The following is a 19,416-nucleotide window of genomic DNA, read 5'->3' on the forward strand; positions in this document are numbered from 1 at the left end:
TATGCCAGCCAACATTAATTTTCATGTTATTATAAATGTATACACTGTTTTAATGCATGAATCCAAATGCATTCATTAGTTTACTTTTTGTGAAGAACATAATTACGTAGCTGTTGTCAACATTTGTGAACAAAGAACACAATATATAATATATATATATATATATATGTATCTGTACAGAAGCCTGTATGTGGTAGTAATAGAGCTGAAGCACGAGGTGGCGCTGTTGCTTCACTCTGCAAGTACAGTATCTGTCTGAAGAGAGCTGTTTGCTGTGCTTATAAAATCTAACGAGCATTATGAGATTATAAATTAGGTGTCCTGAATGAAGACTACGGTGGAGTGTGTGTTGTGTTAACGCAGTGTGATTTATTCATGAGAATTTACCACTGCTGGCTTTGACTGCACAGCAAAAATAAAGAAACCAAAATCCAAACCTGCTCAGAGTTGCGTGAAGTCTGACAGACAAAAACCGTGAGTGTCTCTGAGGAGCCCAGGACAGCAGGAGAGGAACTTTCAGACGTACAACTCATCTTTAACTATTCATATTCTCATCTGTCTGACCTGGCAAAGAGCTTGTGCCAAAACCAAACCCATGTTGTTATGGCACTCCGGTCCAGTCTTCATGTTCTGCTCTGAAAACACTTCAGTGAAATATAAGAGAAAGATCACTGTGGTTAAAGCAGAATTTCAGGCCGAGATTATGATTGAGGAAGCTTTTAGCGTAGTTTATGATCAGTGCAGACACAACTCAATTTACTATCAGCACAAGTACAATACAAGCACGTGTATAATTGCGATCGATGCGGCTCTAATCGATATGTAATGGATTGTCTGGAAGGTGCTTAAGCAGATGGACATGATTTAAAACATGCTGACATGCTGAAGGTCTCGATGGGACGCTTTGATGAAGTGCCCATTTGGACCCTCACAGGCCTGTTTAGCTGCAGATCTGATCGATACGCAGCAAAGCAACTTTTGAGACGCAGGATGATTTGCAGCGTTATGGAACGTTACATGTGGCACCGTTCATGTGTGTTTCTAGTTTCAGCATCAGGCTGAGATTTTATGAAATAACACACTGTTAGCAGACAAACCAAGCTGTACGACTCTATCAGGGATGATGCTGCAAACATGAACCCATGTCTTTCCAGGCTAGTTGCAATATTTCAAATAAGAACCATGAAATATGCATCCCATAATCACAGTCATTTCTTCACTAATGTCTCCTCCACCCGTCTCTCTCCCTGCGGGGAAACCGTCTGTCTGTGACACACACACATTATACAGCAGAAGAGAAGGAGACGGAAGAGGATGATGATGATGATGATGCTTATCAAATATGCACAGACTGAAGAGAGCTGCACTCAGTCACCATCTTGAGAGGATGTGCAAAACACACACACACACACAAACGCACGCACGCACGCACACACACACACACACACACACACACACACACACACACACACTCACTCAGTGCTGACCTAGTTTTTAGGGATATGTGGCGAGACCAGTAGAATATCAAATGCTGTTTTCCCTCTGGCATCCGTTTCATTTGGATAAACACTGGTCTCATGCCTCAGACTATTCATGTGTAATGATGTTAATAAAGCTTCATCAGCACCATGAAATTTAAGAGAAGTAATGGAGAAGTTCATTTCTGTCACTGTACAGTTATCATAGCTTCCTATTCCTGGCTTTTTCTTCTTCTTCTTCTTCTTCTTTAGGAACCAGCATTGTTTTTGTTCCATTGTTCTCAATTATTTTAAAAAGGTCCATATTAAATGTCATAATTCAATGGAGAAATCAATGGTGCAGATGCCCCTTCATGAAAAGTTTAATTTCTTTCACTGTTCTTCTTATTCTTTTACACTTTTTTATTTCTTCTTCTTATTTTTTAATAGGAACCAGTACTGTTTTTGTTCCATTTCCCCCGCCCCCAACATTTGAACATTATCAAGTTATTAAATATTAATTGTTTTAATTCAATGGCAATGTGTCAGAAAGGAGGCCCATCATATTAAAAAAAAAAAAAATTATTTAAAAGAATAATTATTTAGCACAAATTTAGTTTTTGCTTCTGGTGAAACTGTGCTTCCTTTTTTTGTGATTTTATTCTGGACTGATTTTTAGACGTTTATAAACCATAATTTGCTTTTCAGTGTTGTTTAGGGATGTGTTGGTTGGTTTCTTTACTTAGATCAGAACAAAAAAGAATGAGTACGCTACTTGATTATGAATCTTTTAATGTTGCTTGCTGAATTTCACATTCATCGTAATAAATTCAGTCAGCAAAGCATTATTTAGTGTTTTTGAAAAATAACATAAATCTAGCAAAACATCCAAGCTATTTCATCTTTAAGTTAATAAACCTGTGCTACCTAACAAATATTTAATATTCTTTATTTTATAACCACTGCATTCTCTATCCTACCTATAGATTAAGTCTGTACATCTGCTTGTGTTCTTACATTTATCTTATGAAACCAATCAATAAATGAACAACACAACAGCAGACAGAAAAGACAGCTGATAATGTTTCTAAGTTCTATTAACAATGAAAACAATCACAGAAATTACACAACATATTATGAAATATGAGGAAGTACTGGTATAACTGTTTTTTTTATGTGTATTGTATTGTTCTGTATTGTGTGTCTCTTGCTAATGGACCTTGAGTCTGGACTAAAGTTGAATAACAATAATAATAATAGTATATATATAAAGTCAGAAAATGAATGCTTACCATATTAATCCATGTATGGTTTATGTATTCTTTTATTACTACTTTTACTTTTAAAAACAGGCTATATATATATTAAATTGTATTGATTTTGATTCTTTCCCTCTTGTTTTAGCTTCGTTTAATATCAGTTCCTTTAAAACAAACATGGTACATGACCAAAAACAAGGTTTTACCATGGTATTTTTGTCAGTGTGGTTATTTACTTTATGTTTGTTATCAACGTTACAAATAAATTACAATTGTATTGATTTTACTTTTATTCATTTGTATTTCCCCTCTTGTATTAGCTTCGTTTGTTACTTATAACGTTTAATGTCGATGCTCTTCAGTGTTTTCCTTAAATTTGTTGTACAATTTAATATCAGTTCCTTTAAAAACAAGAGCAAAAAAAAACTAAAACATGGTACTTGTTCAAAAACCAGCTTTTAACATGGTACTTTAGTCAGTGTGGCTATTTGCTTTGATGTAGGCCGATATTTGTCATGCTGTTACAATGTAACAGAAGTGGAACGCAGACAGACATGAAGAAGCTGAGAGCCGCTTCCTGCAGGATGTGAGCGCGTCGCTGTCTGGCCCCGCCCAGGAGGAGTGACCTCAGACCGGGGACCGAGCTCTCCAGCGCCCGCCGCTTCATCAGCGCACTTTCCCGAGATTAACGTTTGGAATATCACGGCGTTCCGCGCGCGGTAAGTAAGTAACACGTACACGTCACCGGCGGATGCTGCCGCTACAACGCGTTTCCCGGGAATCCGCTCAAACTGTTAGAGAGCACAGCGCGGTATGCTGTCGGAGTCACACCGGAGCGGGGAGGAAAGCAACTTTCTGAACGCTTGTGTCCGTTAAACGGCTCGGTTTGCTCGCGTACTTTCTACTGCGGCACAGGCTATATATATATTAAATTGTATTGATTTTGATTCTTTCCCTCTTGTTTTAGCTTCGTTTAATATCAGTTCCTTTAAAACAAACATGGTACATGACCAAAAACAAGGTTTTACCATGGTATTTTTGTCAGTGTGGTTATTTACTTTATGTTTGTTATCAACGTTACAAATAAATTACAATTGTATTGATTTTACTTTTATTCATTTGTATTTCCCCTCTTGTATTAGCTTCGTTTGTTACTTATAACGTTTAATGTCGATGCTCTTCAGTGTTTTCCTTAAATTTGTTGTACAATTTAATATCAGTTCCTTTAAAAACAAGAGCAAAAAAAACTAAAACATGGTACTTGTTCAAAAACCAGCTTTTAACATGGTACTTTAGTCAGTGTGGCTATTTGCTTTGATGTAGGCCGATATTTGTCATGCTGTTACAATGTAACAGAAGTGGAGCGCAGACAGACATGAAGAAGCTGAGAGCCGCTTCCTGCAGGATGTGAGCGCGTCGCTGTCTGGCCCCGCCCAGGAGGAGTGACCTCAGACCGGGGACCGAGCTCTCCAGCGCCCGCCGCTTCATCAGCGCACTTTCCCGAGATTAACGTTTGGAATATCACGGCGTTCCGCGCGCGGTAAGTAAGTAACACGTACACGTCACCGGCGGATGCTGCCGCTACAACGCGTTTCCCGGGAATCCGCTCAAACTGTTAGAGAGCACAGCGCGGTATGCTGTCGGAGTCACACCGGAGCGGGGAGGAAAGCAACTTTCTGAACGCTTGTGTCCGTTAAACGGCTCGGTTTGCTCGCGTACTTTCTACTGCGGCATTTCCAGGCGCTGCGGCTTCGGCGGTGTTTCTGTGCCAGTGTGTTTGCTCGGAGTTGTTGGGGTGATGTTGTCTGTCTGTGTGAGTATCGATCTGTGATAAATCAATAAATCGATGCGCGGAACGCGGGAGCGTTATTTGTCCTCGATGCGTTCAGACGCGAATTGAATCGGAACGTCGAACTGTACCATAAATGTGACCCTGGAGCACAAAAGCAGTCATAAGGGTCCATTTTTTGAAATGGATATTTATGCATCTGAAAGCTGAATAAATAAGCTTTCCATTGATGTATGGTTTGTTAGGATCGGACAATATTTGGCTGAGATACAACTATTTGAAAATCTGGAATCTGAGGGTGCAAAAAAATCTAAATATTGAGAAAATCATCTTTAAAGTTGTCCAAATGAAGTTCTTAGCAATGCATATTACTAATCAAAAATTAAGTTTTGATATATTTATGGTAGGACATTTACTAAATATCTTCATGGAACATGATCTTTACTTAATATCCTAATGATTTTTGGCATAAAAGAGAAATGTATAATTGTGACCCATACAATGTATTGTTGGCTATTGCTACAAATATCCCCCAGCGACTCAACACTGCTTTTGTGCTCACATTTATCACATATATATTTGGCTTTTGTTGCAGATAATACTTGTGTTGTTAATAATAGCTACTAATGTGGTCTTATTTCTGGTGTTTGATATTATATTTGTATATCGTTTGTTACTTAAACGGTATATTTACATTGTACCTTAAAGAATGCCTTGGTTTTACCAGGGTAAATGACCCAAAACTGTGGGTTTTTTACTGGTGAAAGAGACTCTCGATGTTCTTCAACTCATGATTTATGGCGTCTGAACAAATCAGCATCAGAACAGTGTGTTTATCGTTTGCATGAGCTGCAGTTCCTTTTCCTCGTACAGAGAATGGCTTCAGGGTTTGTGACATGCCTGTCGCACAGTTGACCTCGCTCAAGAATGTTCCTCATTTTAAATCGGGATGCTCAGGATTAAACCGCAAGGCTTCAGTGGCATTTGAGCTTCTGCTTTGATCAGGTGCATTAGTGAGAGTTTTGCGACCTTTAAACTGGCTTTATGAAGTGTTCTGGTGTCACCTGTGTGCTGGAGGAAGAGTTCTGTTCTGCCTGTCTGATCCGCTTGACAGTTTTCCGTCATGCGTGTCTACCTGCGGCGCTGTCGTGCATGCACACATTCACACTGACAGTCGTCACACAGATGCATTTGATCTACTCTGCTGCAGACGGCGCCTCATTTTAAAGTCATCATGAAATATAAATTCACAATGCATCGATGCATGTTTTTACTTTTTTATAACCTAATTTTATTTCTGTGAAACGACAGATTCTCTCTGGTGACATCTGCCAATCATTTGTTCACTAAGACCCCGCCCCTTTCTTACAATCAGCGTCAAGCTCACATTAAGCTCCGCCTCTGGCTTTGAGAGCTACACCCACATCTCAACATCCAATCAACAACGGATGCACTGAGAAGTACATGTCGGTGAAAAAAATTTGTCGCTTGTTCCGTTTCATTGCGACTTTAATTGCTAAAACCTGTTCAGACCTACGTGAATGTTTGTCTAATTTTTGCATGCGATTTTCTCAATACGTAAAAAAAGGGAAATGGCCTAAACGGTAATGCACAATTACTGTCTGACAATAACAGAAATACCCTGGTTACTCCAAGACACAAAATGCTACGTAACTTTACGCTACTGACGTCCACTCGTTACGAAGAGTCAAACAGTATTTGCGTTTTCAAACACGTAATTCAGATTTTTGTAATCGCTACGTGTTTATCAAACAACACCAGGATTTGGATCCGGATTCTTTTTTTTGTGGCTTAGTAAAATACTAAATACAGCGCCACCAGGTTGTGGTTTCATGTAACAGCAGCATTTCTGAGCATGTGACCAAAGGTGTCAATCCTATTGGTCGGCTAGTTTTCTTTGCAGTGTGATGGAAAGCGATTGCATCTCCTCTTTGTAAAAATATGTCGCATTGACAGCATGCATATGTTCGTGTCGGTCTAAACAGATGCATTAACAGCCGTTCATTCAAATTAAAATGTTTATCGCACTGAATATCTGTCTTGGTGTGAACAGGCCGTTCGTTCGTTTCTCACTCTGTTATTATTAGCTATAAACGGTTGCCTTGCGAAAGTGCCGAGACCGCTACTTATATCCCACGATGATCCTCTGATGTTGTGATGTGGTGTTATCATGCGAGTTTGTGCTGTTGAGTAATTCCAGCAGCAGAAATGAGATTGTTACTCATGTAATATTAACAGGCTGGGTAAAACAGATGACGTCTTTATTAATTAATATGCCCCGCACATGGTGATTGACATCAAAAGCTGTTTTCTGAGCAGTGTGGCGTCTCTGGATTTTCACAAACACCTGCGGCTGTGTAATCCATGCGCTGCGTTTGCTGCAGACGTCGAGTTGAACAGTGACCCCGGTTTACAGCGTGAGTTTAATCTGGGCACAGACCTGTTTACAGCGCGCTTTACAGCTTAACGTGGGTGCATGAGATTAAAACACTGTGTGTGTGTCGGTGCATGCATCTGCTGCAGGTTTACAGATGCAGTGCTGCAGCAAGTTTTTTGCAATGCAACACAAATTTTAGTGATTGCAAAAGGCTTGTTTTGTTATTTTTGTGACAACTTGCATTTGCAATAAACTTCGCTCTGAAGAGCAAGTGGCACACAAATCTCCTTTTTTGCTGAGCCACGACTTAGTTTTTCCTTTTCCAGGCAAACATTGCCCACATCAGCACAAGGGCTTTTTAGTTCTATGTGTCAAAAGGATGTCAGAACGCTGTTAGTCGTGACCAAAATCTGACAAAGGAGGTGGTTGATGACTTTTACCCATCAGTCTGTGTTTACACACGTTTCTGCCCCATGTGAGAGCTATTAATGAGCCTCTCAGCCAATCAGATACAGCCTTACATCCTGTACAGGAAGTGACCTCACGGGCCGGGCTGGTAACTGTGTGTGTGAGAAAGAAGGAGACTTTGCATTAGACTTTTCCTTTTATTGTTGTTCGGTGAACATGAGCCAAAACACACAAGTGCTTCAGAGATTGCATGCATTTCCAAGTTTTTGCTGCAGTTGCACGAAATAATCAATGTCAACGTTGACTTTAATGCAGACTAACCAAGCATCATGTTGAATTTAGTCAGAAATATAATGTGAGACGTGTGCCAGTACTACAGCTTTACTTAATATAAACGGTTTATCATAATTTTTACTACCACCCTCATATTGCATCAAGGACGAATGTCATTAGTTATGTAATTCTGATAAGGACACACAAGTCAGATCTCATGAGGTTTAAGGTTCATCATTTTCTGGTATTTCACAAACTCCGCAAGTTCATATGTTTCATTTTTTTAAAAAGGTTTTAATCTGGTAATGTTATGTTATGTTTATGTCTGGTTATGTTTGCCCTCAAAATGAGAAGTGTGAGACGTTGCTTTGTGCAGGGTTAAAACACGATAAACGGTGTGAAGATCCTGATGATGACGAGACTGTGAGATTCTTTTGCTGTAACCGTGACGGTGTAAATCTCAAGTGTGGCTTTGGTTTCTGAAGTTTCATTTTGAGATGCATCAGAACAGTCAGATATTTTGAGAGCTTCGTTCTCGCAGCCTTTTCTTGTGCCTTCCTGTACCAGGCGGCTTTGGTGTATGTGTGTATGTGTATGTGTATGTGTATGTGTATGTGTATGTGTATGTGTATGTGTATGTGTATGTGTATGTGTATGTGTATGTGTATGTGTATGTGTATGTGTATGTGTATGTGTATGTGTATGTGTATGTGTATGTGTATGTGTATGTGTATGTGTATGTGTATGTGTATGTGTATGTGTATGTGTGTGTATGTGTGTGTGTATGTGTGTGTGTGTGTGTGTGTGTGTGTGTGTGTGTGTGTTTCTGCATGCATGTGCTGCTGCAGACTGGCATTGCTTTTCAAGAAGAGATTGCGTCTGCATGCATCCTTGCGTCTGCATGCATGGCCTTCTGAAGCTTTTGCTTTTTGTCCACTTGAGTCCTGAAACCGGTTTGTTCTCCTGCTGCGTCGAGACGTCCATCCAGTGTGAAATATTAATGAAAGCGCAATCATTACTCCTTTAAAGCAGCCGAAAAGAGAGCGATTAGTTCCCAGCGTGCTGCGCTTCAGCAGCAGACGAGAGACTGACGGCTCTCGCTCGTGTTCTTTAATTAGCTTTAAATCTAGAGAGAATCGCTGGCGTGCCTTCAATTTAATTTGACATTTAGAAGAGCGGTTACGGCGAGGTGGGTCTGGATGCTGACATAATCGTCGTAAAGCTTTGACGGATGGCCTCCGATGAGTTGGCAGGAAAAGTGAATTGAGCAGCAATAAGGAAATGTGTTGATGAGCCCTGTGGAATCTCTTTCGTTTTCCCCTAATTCTGTTTTCCATTTTAGTATTTTTCTGGATTCTATTTAAAGGGGTAGTTGATTGCAATTTCACTTTTTTTTTTACGTTAGTTAGCGTGTAATGTTGCTGCTTGAGCATAAACAATATCTGCAAAGTTACGATGCGGAAAGTTCAATGCAAACGAAGATATCGTCTTTTAAAATCATGGCAGTTTAATGCCTACAGTTATGGCTGGTAAGGACTACAACAAGCTGCTTTGTGACGTCACAAACCCTGATAAAAATCATCTGAGCGCTCAAAGGAGAAGGGACAGTGCGTTGTAGAATAAACGTGCGTTTTTATTTTTTAAGCATTAACACATGTTAGACTGCACCAAATAAACACAATCAATCCTAGAAAAAAACAAGTCAGCCACCCCTTTAAATGGTTTAATTAAATTGAAATAATCAAACAGGATGTCTTAATCAATTGACTTCATAAAACTTTCAAAATGTACTTATGTATTATTGTACTTATGTTATGTACTTAATATTGGCCTATGAATGAATGAATGAATTTTTAATTTTGTGTTCTGGATTCAGTTTCTTTTAATGATTTAATATGATGTTTTTAAAATTATTATTAAAAATTACACTTTTTTTTTTACTGCAATCCTTGAAGTTTAACACAGGGTTGAGTTGTTGCTTGGGTGTTGCTAGGGAGTTTGAGGCTGTTGCTCAGGTGTTGCTATGGAATTAGAAGTTGTTGCTAGGGAGTTCTGGGTTGTTGCTCGGGTGTTGCTAGGGAGTTTGGGGTTGTTGCTTGGGTGTTGCTAGGGAGTTTGGAGTTGTTGCTAGGGAGTTTGGGATTGTTGCTCGGGTGTTGCTAGGGAGTTTGGAGTTGTTGCTAGGGAGTTCTGGGCTGTTGCTAGGGTGTAGCTAGGAAGTTCACGGTTGTAACTAGGGTTCGACTTCCATAAATTGCTTGAACTGATAAAATGTTTATTGTGAATGCAGTGTCACTTCAAATCAAATGAGTGCATACAAAATCTTTTAATTAAATTTTAAATTAATTTTCAAATTTTAAATCACATTAAATTTGAATAATTCCTTGCATTTACTGGCAAACAAAGTTTGAAAAGTGACGTGACATGTGGCCAAGTATGGTTACCCACACTAGGAATTAGTGCTCTGCATTTATCCCATCCAAAGTGCACACACACAGCAGTGAACACACACACACAGTGAACACACACCCGGAGCAGTGGGCAGCCATTTATGCTGCGGCGCCCGGGGAGCAGTTGGGGGTTCGGTGCCTTGCTCAAGGGCACCTCAGTCGTGGTATTGAAGGTGGGAGAGAGCGCTGTACATTCACTCCCCCCACCTACACTCCCTGCCGGTACGAGACTCAAACCCACAACCTTTGGGTTACGAGTCCGACTATCTAACCATTAGGCCATGACTTCCCCACTACAGGTTTACTGTTTGCTACTTGCACTACTTGCACTACAGGTTTACTGTTTAAATTAAAAAGCCTACAAAAACTGTGGTATTAATTATGTGACCCATACAATGTATTGTTGGCTATTGCTACAAATATCCCCCAGCGACTCAACACTGCTTCTGTGCTGCAGGGTCACATTTTTGTTTTTTCCCAAATTCTGTTTTCCATTTGAATTTTTCTAGATTCTGTTTTAATAACTTTTTGCAGAGTTTCCCTAGCTGGGAATTTCAAGTTGATGAAAAGCTAATAATTGAATTGTAAAAACTTAAAATAAATAAATAATTTTAATATAAAAACCCTTAAATCTTTTATTTTATAAAAATATTTCATTAATAATTTTAGATTTATATTATATTTAATTTCTTGACCTGCATGTAACTATTAACTGACATCAGAGAACTGTGAACATGTGAATGTGTCATTACATTATTGAAATGTTACATTTTCAAACTAGTAACTATTCACTATAATGAAAAGAAAACTCTTTCGATAATTAAAAATTTTTTTTTTGTTGTTTGATGATTTAAATTTCATGAAGTTACAACCTGGAAATAATAAATAATTCAGGTGGCCAAAAATATGAATGTTAGAATTTGCAATTTTTTGCAGACATTTTACAGAATAGAAGTTTTTCTTAATTTCATGTCACCATCATCAACAGATGAAACCGAAACCATGAACAAACCTCTTTTCCCTCTTTTCCTCGCTTTCCTTCACTTTTAAATAGCTTAAAAATGCCGTGCGCATTTTACTTTCACTTTCAAATTAGCGTCAATTCGGCGTCAATTGCTAATATAAAATAACAAATAACTTACTCAAAGTTTGAATAGATATACAAAACTGAAAGGTAAACACTGTGGAACCAAATAAATAAGAAACAGAGAACGTTTATTAGCAAAACGAATAAGAAAGCTTGGAGGCATGGCATACACCTTGATGTCAAATAAATTACACAAAGTTTAAATAAAATAAAAACCAGCAAACACTGTGGAACCAAATAAATGAGAAACGAATGTTTAAAAAAACATCATCTTCTTAGATAAACGGCTAAAGTCAACAAGTTTACAAAATCCAAAATATTGCCAAACAGGCGCTTTTGCATCTAGTTTTGAAACGAAATCTTCCGTCATCGTCTTGTCTGTCTCGCCTCACTCTTCTTATCAGTCGGCTCGACTCGCAAGTTCAGGTTTTAATTGTAGTGTCTGTTCTTTAACTGAACTAAATTATTTTTATTACTTTAAAAAAAATCTAAACGACGGCGGTGGGCAAATGATGAAACCGGTGCTGCAGCTTACCATCGGTAACTCCATAAACACTGACTTGAATCCATAAGCTGCAGCGCTGTGTTTCTACAGGAGCTGCTGCTGATCGTTACAGATGATCAGAATGATTGGTTATGGCTGTTTCACCTGTCACAGGTAATCGTGTGTCACCTCTAACCTGATGAGATGACCTGCTGCTCTTCTGCTGCTGCTGCAGCGCCGCTCTTTCTCTCACTTTCTGTGTGTCTTTCTATAGCTGGCCTGGTTTGGGCTGAAAACTGGGGAGATGCTGACCCAGAAACAGCCTGAGCTGACAATTGCACACACCCTCACTCACTCACACGCTCACTCTCTCGCTCCCTCTCTCTCCCTCTCACACACTCACTCACACACTCACACACACTTTCACTCACTCACACACACACACACACACACACGCGTGTCTGGTTTGCTATCCTTGTGGGGACTCTCCATAGGCGTAATGGTTTTTATACTGTACAGACCGTATATTCTATTGCCCTACACCAACCCTACCCCTAAACCTACCCCTCACAGGAGACTTTCTGCTATTTCAGATTTTCAATACACTCCATTCTGTGTGATTTATTAGCTTGTTTACCTGTGGGGACCTCAATTTAGGTCCCCACCGTGACATGAGTCTGTGTGTACTCAGGTTTAAGTCCCCACCAGAATAAAAAAACAGACACACACACACGCTCTCTCTGATGTCCTTGAAGGTTGATGTATTCAGGCTGGATTTCTTGTCCTAGTTGTCGAGGACTTGAAGCAGAAACTGCCATTACATTCATAAATCTCGAATTGTTTAGAAATAACACGGAGAATAACAGAATTTCCATGTATGTGCACAAATGTGACCCTGTGTGGTCATAAGGGTCAACTTTGAAATTGAGATGTATACATCATCTGACAGCTGAATAAATAATCTTTCCATTGATGTATGGTTTGTTGGGATAGGACAATATTGGCTGAGATACAACTATTTGAAAATCTGGAATCTGAGGGTGCAAAAAAATCTTAAATATTGAGAAAATCGCCTTTAAAGGGGTGCTATTATACTTTTTCACTTTTTCAACTTTAGTTAGTCTGTAATGTTGCTGTTTGAGCATAAAGATCAGCAAAGTTACAAAGCTCAAAGTCCACTTTAAAAGGAGATATTTTATTTAACAGAAATCACTTTTCAAAAACTCTAACGAACGACTCGTTTGGACTACAACGCATATTTTGTCCTAGTTGTCGAGGACTTGAAGCAGAAACTGCCATTACATTCATAAATCTCGAATTGTTTAGAAATAACACGGAGAATAACAGAATTTCCATGTATGTGCACAAATGTGACCCTGTGTGGTCATAAGGGTCAACTTTGAAATTGAGATGTATACATCATCTGACAGCTGAATAAATAATCTTTCCATTGATGTATGGTTTGTTGGGATAGGACAATATTGGCTGAGATACAACTATTTGAAAATCTGGAATCTGAGGGTGCAAAAAAATCTTAAATATTGAGAAAATCGCCTTTAAAGGGGTGCTATTATACTTTTTCACTTTTTCAACTTTAGTTAGTCTGTAATGTTGCTGTTTGAGCATAAAGATCAGCAAAGTTACAAAGCTCAAAGTCCACTTTAAAAGGAGATATTTTATTTAACAGAAATCACTTTTCAAAAACTCTAACGAACGACTCGTTTGGACTACAACGCATATTTTCCGGGATTTGTGATGTCACAAATATCGACGAATGGGACGAGACCTGGTTGAGCTGCACTAGAGAAGGCAACGAGTGTTATCACTGTGTCGGAGACACGCTAGCTTTCCCAAAGCAGACGAACTTAGAGTGATTACAATCATCTGGGTTTAAATCACGCTAAAATTGATTTGATTTTGACGCAATATTTACACTGAAGCTCGCAGCAGGTATGGTATGGTAAAGGGGCATGACATTTCCTGACCAGGCGCCGAGTGCTGCCAATCACAACACACACCGGCCCAGCTGACCGATCACCGCACACACCGGCCCAGCTGACCGATCACCGCACACACCGGCCCAGCTGACCGATCACCGCACACACCGGCCCAGCTGACCGATCACCGCACACACCGGCCCAGCTGACCGATCACCGCACACACCGGCCCAGCTGACCGATCACCGCACACACCGGCCCAGCTGACCGATCACCGCACACACCGGCCCAGCTGACCGATCACCGCACACACCGGCCCAGCTGACCGATCACCGCACACACCGGCCCAGCTGACCGATCACCGCACACACCGGCCCAGCTGACCGATCACCGCACACACCGGCCCAGCTGACCGATCACCGCACACACCGGCCCAGCTGACCGATCACCGCACACACCGGCCCAGCTGACCGATCACCGCACACACCGGCCCAGCTGACCGATCACCGCACACACCGGCCCAGCTGACCGATCACCGCACACACCGGCCCAGCTGACCGATCACCGCACACACCGGCCCAGCTGACCGATCACAGCACACACCGGCCCAGCTGACTGATCACAGCACATTTTGTATTTCAGAAGGCGAGCCTTCATTTGATTCAGGAACTATTCGAGCCATTCATGCCAGACTGGGTAGAGAGGAGTTGTCATAATGTAAAATATGTGAAAAATAATGTGTTTTTTGAACAACCTAGTATGAGAGCTCACAGCACGCACCGGCCCAGCTGACCGATCACCTCACACACTGGCCCAGCAGACCGATCACCGCACACACCGGCCCAGCTGACTGATCACCGCACACACCGGCCCAGCTGACCGATCACCTCACACACTGGCCCAGCTGACCGATCACCGCACACACCGGCGCAGCTAACCAATCACAGCACATTTCGTATTTCAGAAGGCAGACATTCATTTGATACAGGAACTATTCGAGCCGTTCATGACAGACTGGGGAGAGAGGTGTTGTAATAATGTAAAATATGTGAAAAAGAATGTGTTTTTCCTATCATGAGCTCTGTGTCTGCTCATATAGTCAGTTTAACTTCAATCAATATTTAATGTTTGTTTACTGAAGTGCTGTATTATTAAGCATGATATATGATCATTTTCACAGAGTAAACCGATTTATGCTGGGTTTCTGACCTGATCACTCTGTCTGGGGTTATTTTGTGATGTGTTTACCGCACATTTTCCCTCACACACTGTTTGAGTGTGTGTGTGTGTGTGTGTGTGTGTGTCTGTGTGAGTGAGTGTGTGTGAGGAGCTCAGGGTCACATGAGTGCCCTGAAGAGGTCAGAGGTCACGACTAAGTTTAAATCCTGACTTGTTTTCTTCAGCTGGTGTGAACAGCGGTGTCCTGCGGGAATCGGGTTTCAATTAGGTTTTGATTAGGCTTAACACTAATTTGATTCAGTAGTGTATTTTAGACAAAAATAAGTTAAAAACTAAAATGTTTTTTATACCTCAAAATTACACTCTTAAAAATAAAGGTGCTTAAAAGGTTGTTCACAGTGATGCCATAGAAGAACCATTTCTGGTTCCACAAAGAAGCATTCAGTCAAAGAAGCATCTCTTTCTGAGCTTTGTATAATCTGAAGAACCTTCTTTCGCCACAAAGAAGCTTTAGTGAAACAGAAAGGTTCTTCAGATGTTAAAGCTTCTTTAAGGAACCATTCAGACAAAAAGGTTCTTCTGTGGCATCACCTGAAGCACCTTTATTTTGAAGAGTATAGTTTGTTTCTTACCTGTTGAATTGATCACACTTCTGTACTGAGTGAGTGTTTTTTTTATTTGTGTGGGAGAGGTTTAACATATTAAAGTCTCATTTTGCTTAACATTTTCTCAGGCCGGTGACCTGAGAAAATGTATATATACTGTATATATCTTCTATGGCCATGAAACTGTATGAGCTAAACTGTATGTGATGCGTATTTCTTTAAAAACCATAGTGCTTTATTTTAGCGGAAACCACAGGTAAACTTCTCCTTTGATGCTTCTCTTTTGTTGACAGCAGGTTCATAGATACTTCTCAGTACAGACTAGGGAAGATGTTGGGATGTTTTTGCATGTTAGAGGCGACTCAAACTCGCAGCAGTTCATGTGAAGCAGTGTTTACTGCAAACTATGGAAAGATTACATATTTATATAATCACTACACGGTCTTTGACTTGATGATTGAGCTAAACCATATTGTGTTCTCAGACATCGATAGAATTATTAAAAAAAGTTACCAGTCATCTGGTGAGTAACACTGTATCAATGCTGATTGTATGATTGTTAATTTTAGGCCCTGCTTATACCGTTGTTTGGCAAACACGGGCTTATAAAGTCTGTCTGTCTGTCTGTATGATACAGAACTCATTACAAAGTGCTGCTATATGTTAGCTTTGCATGGTTTAGCACCAGAGTATGTTTCTGATTTAATCCGACTGCATCAATCTAATATTTCTCTGTGTTCAAAGGATGAATTACTGCTTATAGTCCCTCGATTGGGCCTTTTCTGTCTGTAAAATCATCTTGTAGACTTTCAGAGTGTGCTGAATTAACTCATCTGTTTTCTTTGGCTTTTGAAGATGCTTTGTAAGTTGTTTTTCATTGTGGTTAATATACGTCTTAGTAGTTTGTTTTAATTTCTTATTCTTTCTGTGCAGCTCTTTGGTTCCACATTGTGGTGTTGAAAGTGCTTTAGAAATAAAGTTTGAGATGAGACGAGACCATTTATATTGATGTACTTTGATGTTGCAAATGCATCGGAAAAATAACATCATAATAAACTTGCATGCATCCACACACAAGTAACTGTACTTTTATTAGAGCGCACTGCAAAAAAACAAATCCATGAAATTTAAGATTAAAAACTGGCAGCTGTGGTTGCCAGAATTCTACTGTAAAAAATACAGTAGCAACATTTTAGGTTTTACGAATTTATCTTAAACTTGCATTCAAAAAACGTAATTTTATTAACTGATATAATGTTAATATTGGCTACCAGTCTGTTGAAGTACTGAAATCTGTTTTGTAGCTTTGTAATACACTGATAACCACCAAAAGCAGGTGGTGATGAGTCACATGATGAACCAAAGCTCATCACAAGCAGCTTTTAAATACTAACATATAAAGGTGCAGAGAGTTATTCACTCAAACACTGAACACCATCATGGAGACACACATGAAACTGAAATAATGCAATAAACATAAATTTAACATTAGCTGCAACATACAACCCTAATGTACACAACTGACAAGAAAAAACACATCTATTTTAACGAAAAAACATCAAGTGTGAAATATAATGCAGGGAATTCTGGGAATGTCAATTTACGGTTATTCACTGTAAATTATACATTCTCTTCTTCTGTAAAATTACATGTAATGTTCAATACAGGGAACTTGCCAGTAACCAACTAATAGGTTTTTACTGTAGCTTTTTTACAGTCTTTTACCGTTAAAATCACGGTAATTTTTTACTGTGCAGTAACAGTAAAGGCTCGTTATTGTAAAGCGAAACATTGAGCCCAGTGGAGAGTGGAGATATTATGCCCCTTTTACAATATGTAATATAAGTCTCTGGTGTCCCCAGAATGTGTCTGTGAAGTTTCAGCTCAAAATACTCCACAGATCATTTATTATATCATTTTGCAAATGCCTATTTTGAGTGGAAGCAGAAACACGCTGTTTTTCGGGCCTGTGTCTTTAAATGCAAATGAGCTGCTGCTCCCCGCCCCCTTTTCCAGAATAGAGCTGTGCCTTTACAGCTGGTATCAGCTAAAAACATCTGTTTTGGTTCTGATTATCATGTTTATCATGCTGAAATCATGCGTCTTAAACCATACGAGTTTAAACTTCTGATATAGGGTTTTCTGAGCGCACACATCCGAAGCACACGCACAGAAAGCGGCTGTCGCAGCATGCGAGTACTAAACTAAGCTCTCATTCACACACAAGTTTACCTTAAAAACACACGAGTTACAAAAACTGTGGGTTATGTCTGTGAAGGTAAACAGCTGGGAAATAAATCGCATGTTTATTTTAGATCTGTGTGGCAGCAGCAATATACAGTAAATACATCAATAAATGCACTGCTCTGTCGTCTCTGAGGCTGGGACTCTAAACAGTGTTCTGTGCTCGTCTCTGCAGACAAACACAGAACAGTTAGCATGCTTCGCTCAGACTTTCATCATGGCATTAGAGCTGCTGCACCGCTGTCGCTTGCGAAATCAAATGATGGTGCCGTGGGTGTAAACTTACAGATTACGGGTCGGTAATATTATAATGAGATCCCTTTGCCACATCACCAAGGGAGAGAAATCAGACGCGCTAGTTTTCTCAGATGCTTGCAGAAAAAGGCTTCCCAAAACTAAGTGACTGGGTTAATCTTTTTCACGTTTCCTTGGTTGGTAGATGCACCGGGGACCTGATTATAGCACTTACAACCGCGTGCGCATGTGTGTGTGCATCCTGTAATGTAATTACCATTCTTGTTATGAGATCAGCAGGCGCTGGCGGCTCTTGTGCACGTCTCTATTGTTGTTAAGTGCTGAAAACAGCCTGAAAGTATTCGCTGCCTCTAAACAGATCGGTGCTGTTGACACATCACACATTAACAGCCGAGTTAACCTGTGCTAACCCAATACTGCTGACATTCACTAGTGTCTGCCTGACGATGCTGATGGGATATGAAACGCTCGTTATATCCCATCATCCTAGTTTGGGTTCCTGAATGAGATCTGATCTGAATCTTCTGTAGTGATGAAATACACTGTTGGGTGTTGATTTATATTTGACGTAACCTGTGTGATCTGCTCTCAAATTCATATGAAATATTAAAAGTTCCAAGGAGATCAGTGCAGGTTAGCAAGAGCCATATGAAATCCACTTTATTTCTATTTATCTTATTATTTTTAATAATAACCAGCGGATGTCATGAGGTCACGGGGTCAAACGGGAAAATGAGCCGCTGCTGTTGGAGTTTGATTCTCTGGTTTATTTGTGCAGTATGTTTTTGTCCTGGTTGAAACTGACTGCATGTTCTAGTAGCTGCGGTTTGTGTGACCCAGCAGAGAGAGTGTGTGTGTGTGCGCGTGTGTGTGTGTGTGCGTGTCTTGTCTTTGATGCTGTTGTCCTCTCAGCACACCTGCACTCTCGCTGATGAACACACACACACTCTGTTGCAGTTTGTTATTGACAAAAAATGTTATCTCAATATTTTCTAAGATTTTGTTTCATAATAATTAGACAGTATTTTTCTGAGTGTGTTTTTGTTGGTGCTTTGACAGGTTTAGGCACGTCGTGGACCGCTAACTTACAGGCTTTTCATATTCATCATATTCTGCTCAGCAGTGATATAAATTAATTTTTCTATTAAAGGCAGGTAGGTGATTTGGTTCAAAAACATGTTTTGTTCTGCTGATTGAAAGTCTCTTCACATCCCAATAGCAATCACTAAGTGAAGTGCTCTAAATGTATTTAGCCTATATGTATTTATATCGTCTGTGGAAGGCGTAGGAGTATAAAATGTTCGTCCAATCAGATTTCTTGGTCTTTATGAATGGTGATTGAATCATTCACTCAGATGATTTGTTCAAAAACTCTGATTCACTCAGTAATGAACTGCTTTTGCTCTGGCTTTGTTTCAAACTAAATTTCTTTGGCATTAAAACGGCATTCTACTCCACTCTTAAAAATAGCTCCTAAAAGGTTTTTTTACTTAGAAGAATATTTATTGGTTCCTCAAAGAACCTTTCAGTCATCAGTTCTTAAAGGAAACTTTTTTTCCGTCTTATTGGAATTAGGGTTGCAAAGGGGTGA

General features: G+C 39.9%; 1 protein-coding gene across 1 annotated transcript in view; it reads left to right on the plus strand.

The window, feature by feature from the left end:
• The first annotated feature begins 4,129 nt into the window (after positions 1-4,129).
• Positions 4,130-19,416, plus strand: part of LOC107558141 (protein phosphatase 1 regulatory inhibitor subunit 16B-like) — a 53,332-nt gene continuing 38,045 nt past the window's right edge. The window contains exon 1 of the mRNA XM_016241765.1: positions 4,130-4,256. The gene's annotated coding sequence lies outside the window, so the exon portion shown is untranslated. The remainder of the gene's footprint in view (positions 4,257-19,416) is intronic.

This window comes from Sinocyclocheilus grahami, unplaced genomic scaffold (genome assembly GCF_001515645.1).
Source record: "Sinocyclocheilus grahami isolate Dianchi unplaced genomic scaffold, SAMN03320097.WGS_v1.1 scaffold633.1, whole genome shotgun sequence".
In the NCBI taxonomy this organism is placed as follows: Eukaryota; Metazoa; Chordata; class Actinopteri; order Cypriniformes; family Cyprinidae; genus Sinocyclocheilus; species Sinocyclocheilus grahami.